The following is a 6,000-nucleotide window of genomic DNA, read 5'->3' on the forward strand; positions in this document are numbered from 1 at the left end:
AACCCCGACTTCGCCCGAGCCATGAACACGCCGAGCGAAGTCGGAGGAGTACTAGCTCGGATAGCTGATGGACTCCCTCGGACTCCCGACGCCGAGGGCTACCGACGACTGTTCACCCAGGCGGCCAACCATCTTCTACCGCTTGCCCACCCGCCGAACGATCTACGACACGCCATCAACAGTCGCCGAGACGCGCGAAGCTCCATCAATGCTTCGCGTGAACGGCGGCATGAGAACGAGATCCGCCGCCGGGAGGAGTACGACAGGGATCATGGCATCCCAGCTCAGAGCCAGGCCACCAGAACTGAGTCGGCAACAGCCTCAACTGGCGGTACCACCCGGGGACGGTCGAGGAACCACACCAACTACTCCCCTCCCTGGGACAGACATCATCCCCGACGACAGGAGGACACATGCGGAGTGTCTGCTCTTACTCCGCGCCTTAGGGCCATCCAATGGCCTCCCAACTTCAAGGTATCCAATGTCGACAAATATGAACCTAAGCAGGATCCAGGGGGTTGGCTAGCCGTCTACACCACCGCTGCTCGAGCTGCCGGGGCGTCCGAAGACGTGATGACCGCGTACCTACCCATTGTCCTTGGACAAGACGCGCTGCAATGGCTGCGACATCTACCCCGACACTGCATCGACGACTGGGGCGACTTCAGTCGACGCTTCACCGCCAATTTCCAGTCCCTCTCCGACAAACCGACGCAACCATGGGACCTCAAATCCATCAAGCGCCGGGGGACGAAACTCTCCGGTCGTACCTCAAAAGGTTCCAGACCATGAGAAATCGTATCCCCGAGGTCACGGAGGCGGCCGTGATCGAGGACTTCTACCGAGGATCCGATGACTCGGCTTTCGTTCGAGCCATATTACAGAAGGCGCCGACTACTTCCGAGGAGCTGTTCCGGGAAGCCGACCTCTACATCACTGCCGACGAGCGGGCTCAGGACCTCATCGGAGGAGCAAAGCCCGCACCGGCAGCACAACGACGCGACGCGAACCAGCAACCCGACAAACGCTGGGAGAAGAGGCCTCGCGAAGAAGTGCACGCCGCCGGACCACCTGCCTCTCGCGCCCGAGGAGGACCCCGCGGAGGCGAGCGCACGCTGGACGACATCCTCGACGCCCAGTGCCCGTACCACAAGGACATGCGCCACACTCTTCGTAACTGCCGGGACTTCAAGCACTCCGTCGGGCACGGTCGACCCTTCCAACCTCTACCTCCTCCTCCGCCGAGGGGAAGACCAGATGAACCACGACAACCCCATCAGCAGGAGGAGGGAGCAGGAGGAGCTTTCCCGCGCGTTGACAGGGAGGTCAACGTCATTTTCGGTGGACACGGGCCGCAGGAGAACAAAAGGCAACAAAAGCTCAACGACCGCCAGATACTGGTGGCGACCACCGGTCCTCCCGCCCCATACCGGTGGTCGGAGCACCCGATCACCTTCACTCGGGAAGATCAATGGCTCAACTTCGACCATCCAGGCAAATACCCGCTCCTCGTCGATCCGGTGATCCGAGAGAGCTGGGTGAAGAAGGTGCTAGTGGACGGGGGGAGCAGCATCAACGTCACCTTCCCCCGGACACTCCAAGGCTTGGGAGTTCACCTCAAAGAGCTCCACGAGTCGGACACTCCTTTCTTCGGCATCGTACCGACGGAAGGGGAATACCCGCTGGGCCACATCTACATGCCTGTCACCTTCGAAACTCCGGAGAACTACAGAACCGAGTTCCTGAGGTTCGAAGTGGCGAACTTCGACTGCGGGTACAACGCCATCATCGGGAGGCCGGGATTGGCCAAATTCATGGCCATTCCACATTACACATACATGATACTGAAGATGCCAGGACCGCAAGGAATCATAACTGTGCGCGCCGACTTCCAAGGCGCCGCAGAGTGTTTCCGAGTGGCCATCCAAGCAGCCCTCACCACCAAGCCGTCGACGGTTTCTTCAACACAGGCGAACTCTAAGCCTGAGGAGGACCTTGCAGTACCGGCAAACGAAGCTCAGGTCGCGACCTCTATGCGGCCGACTGAAGAAACCAAGAGGATCAACCTGGGGTTCGCTGATGAACGCAAGACTGCCATCATCAGCTCCAGCCTGGACGACAAATAGGAAAGCGCGCTCGTCCAGTTTCTGCAAGATAACGGAGATGTATTCGCATGGCAACCTGCGGATATGCCGGGAGTCCCAATAGAACTGGCCGAGCACAAACTGAAGGTCTATCCCCAGGCAAGGCCGATTCGGCAAAAGCTACGTCGTTTCACGCTCAACAAGAGAGAGGCCATTCGCGCCGAGTTAGCTCGCTTGGTCGCGGCTGGATTTATTAGAGAAGTGCTACACCCCAAGTGGTTAGCCAACCCTGTTCTTGTACTCAAAAAGAATAAAGTGGATTGGCGCATGTGCGTCGACTATACTGATCTCAACAAACACTGTCCGAAGGATCCCTTCGGGCTCCCAAGGATAGATCAGGTGGTGGACTCCACCGCTGGATGTTCTGTGCTGTCTTTCTTGGATTGCTATTCCGGATACCATCAGATTAGTTTGGCGAAGGAAGACGAGGAAAAACAGCGTTCATCACTCCGTTTGGTGCTTTCTGTTATACCTCCATGCCGTTCGGTCTCAAAAACGCTGGAGCGACTTATCAGAGAGCCATTCAAACATGCTTAGCTGATCACTGGGGCAAGCGTGTGGAGGCCTACGTAGATGATGTGGTAATCAAAACGGAGAATTCGGAAAACTTCATCGAAGACTTACAGCTGGTTTTCAACAGTCTGAGACGGTATAGATGGAAGCTTAATCCCGAAAAATGTGTTTTCGGGGTACCAGCAGGAAAGTTACTCGGGTTTATCGTCAGCCACCGGGGAATGGAGGCTAATCCAGATAAGATTGAAGCTATCATGAAGATGGAAGCGCCTCGATCACAAAAGAAGGTTCATCGACTTACTGGATGTATGGCAGCTCTGAGCAGATTTATATCCAGGCTGGGGGAAAAAGTTTTACCATTTTACAAGCTACTCAAGAAGGTGGATAAGTTTCAGTGGACTTCAGAGGCACAGGAGGCTCTAGATGCACTGAAGAAATTCTTGACAACACCACCAGTACTGAAGCCACCCCGACGAGCTACGTCAACTCAACCAGCTGAAGATCTGCTACTGTATATCTCTTGCACGACTCACGTGGTAAGCACCGCGTTGGTAGTCGAGCGAGCAGAAGAAGGACATGCCTACCCGGTGCAACATCCTGTTTACTTCATCAGTGAAGTTCTAGGCCCCTCAAAGAAAAAGTATCCTCAAGTTCAGAATCTATTATATGCAGTACTTCTAACTGCCCGCAAGCTACGCCACTACTTTGATGACCACAAAGTCGTAGTAGTCACTGGTTTTCCAATAGGGGATATTCTTCACAACAAGGAAGCCATTGGCCGAATAGCCAAGTGGGCTTGTGAGCTAGGATCTCATGACATCGAATTCCGACCTCGTACCGCCATCAAAACTCAAGCACTGGTTGATTTCGTACCAGAGTGGACTGAACAGCAAGTACCAGATAACCCAGAGACTGCAGAAGTATGGCGAATGTATTTTGATGGCTCGCTGAAGCTGCAGGGAGCAGGAGCAGGGATTCTCTTCACCGCACCTGGAGGCGAGCACCTCAAATATGCCCTCCAGTTGCTGTTTCCGGCCTCCAATAATGCAGCCGAGTATGAAGCTCTGATCCATGGATTGAACATCGCCATAACATTGGGCATCAAGAGATTGATGGTGTACGGAGACTCTCTGGTAGTCATTAGCCAGATAAACAAAGAGTGGGATTATTCAAACGATTCAATGGGAAAATACTGCACTGCCGTCCGAAAGCTGGAAGATAAATTTGAGGGTCTGGAATTTCATCATGTAGAAAGAGATCGGAACACAGCAGCCGATGTACTGTCCAAGCTAGGATCCAGTCGAATTCAGGTCCCACCCGGAGTCTTTGTGCAAGAAATACTACAGCCGAGCATCTCAATGGATCAAACAGAAGAGTGCAACATTATAGATCAACCTGAGTCAGACTCTGATGACTGGAGAAGGCCAATTATCAAGTATATAAAGAATGAAGAGGAACCAGATAACAAGAATTCAGCCGAGCGCATTGCCAGACAGTCGGCTCATTACACACTCATTGGGGAGACATTGTACAGAAGAGGTGCATCGGGCGTCCTCATGAAGTGCATTATCTCATCTGCTGGGAAGCGACTTCTGGAGGAGGTCCATGCTGGGCAATGTGGAATACATGCAGCATCCAGAACACTAGTCGGGAAGGTATTCAGGTCAGGATTCTATTGGCCAACAGCGAAGAGTGATGCAGCCGAGTTAGTTCAGAGGTGCGAAGCTTGCCAATACTTGTCAAAACAACAACATCTGCAATGACTCCTTGAGCATCTTGTCGAACAGGTTGGCTCCTCCGGGAGGCTTCCGAAGGTTCCTGTGCTCGGCGGCAGCGACAAGATCTGCGTTGGCGGCGTCGCGCTTCACTTGCGACTTCTTCTTGGCCTTCTTCTTCGTGCCACGCTGGGCGGACGCCTCGGGGACGTCTTCCTGCTGGCGTCCCTGAGGCTGCTTGTCCTTCCGGAAGATGGCTTCGACCGCCTCCTGACCAGAGGCGAACTTGGTGGCGATGTCCATCAACTCGCTCGCCTTGGTGGGAGTCTTGCGGCCCAGTTTGCTCACCAGGTCGCGGCAAGTGGTGCCGGCGAGGAACGCCCTGATGACATCCGAGTCATTGATGTTGGGCAGCTCGGTGCGCTACTTCGAAAACCGCCGGATGTACTCTCGTAGGGATTCCCCTGGCTGCTGGCGACAACTTCGGAGATCCTAGGAGTTCCCAGGGCGCACGTACGTGCCCTGGAAGTTTCCAGCGAAGGCCTTGACCAGGTCGTCCCAGTTGGAGATTTGCGCATGAGTCAGATGCTCCAGCCAGGCCCGGGCGGCGTCGGAGAGGAACAGGGGGAGGTTGCGGATGATGAGGTTGTCATCGTCCGTTCCACCCAGCTGGCAGGCCAGCCGGTAGTCCGCAAGCCACAACTCCGGCCTTGTTTCCCCCGAGTACTTGGAGATGGTAGTCGGGGCCCGGAACTGGGTCGGGAACAGCGCCCGTCGAATGGCCCGACTAAAGGCTTGCGGACCTGGTGGTTCGGGCGAGGGGCTCCGATCCTCCTCACTGTCGTAGCGTCCCCCACGCCTGGGGTGGTAGCCTCGGCGCACCTTCTCGTCGAGGTGGGCTCGACGGTCGCGGCGGTGGTGCTCGTTGCCGAGGCGACCCGGGGCTGCAGGCGTCGCGTCCCGCGTGCGCCCGGTGTGGACCGAGGCTTCCCGCATGAGTCGGGAAGTTGTTGCGCGATGCTCCGGGGGGCACCCTTGCCTTCGGGAGGCAGAGCTTTCGGCCCGTCGGACCGCGGCATCCTCCAAGAGATTCTTGAGTTCTCCCTGGATACGCCGCCCCTCAGTGGTGGATGGCTCCGGCATTGCTCGGAGTAGTATTGTCGCTGCAGCCAGATTCTGGCTGACCCCGCTGGAGGCCGAGGGCAGCCTTGCCCTGGCATTGTCAACGATACGGCGTTGGACGTCCCGGGCCTGATGACGCGCTTCTCCGGTGAGTGCTCGGCCTGCCCACTCCTGCTCGATGTTTTGCTGGAGCTGCACAAGTTGCCCTGCTTCCTCGTCGAGCTTGGCCTGCATCTCGCGGATTTGCTCGAGCTGTGTGTCCTGACCCTCCCGCAGGGACTGGGACCACAGCTAGCTCCCGCGGGATGTCAACGCGAGAAGCAGGCCCAGGGGGATCGTCATCCTCCGGCATACCAAGGTGGTTGCCTTCGTCGCAACCCCCAGATTGACGTGGAAACATTCGCGACTGGGTCACAACCTTCGTCGTCAAGGCTGTGGCCATCATCAGAGCAACCGGAGAGGCACTAATCACATGCGGTCATGAAGTCTCGCATGGCACTGGGATC

The sequence above is a fragment of the Zea mays genome, chromosome 9, assembly GCF_902167145.1.
Source record: "Zea mays cultivar B73 chromosome 9, Zm-B73-REFERENCE-NAM-5.0, whole genome shotgun sequence".
NCBI classification, from domain to species: Eukaryota; Viridiplantae; Streptophyta; class Magnoliopsida; order Poales; family Poaceae; genus Zea; species Zea mays.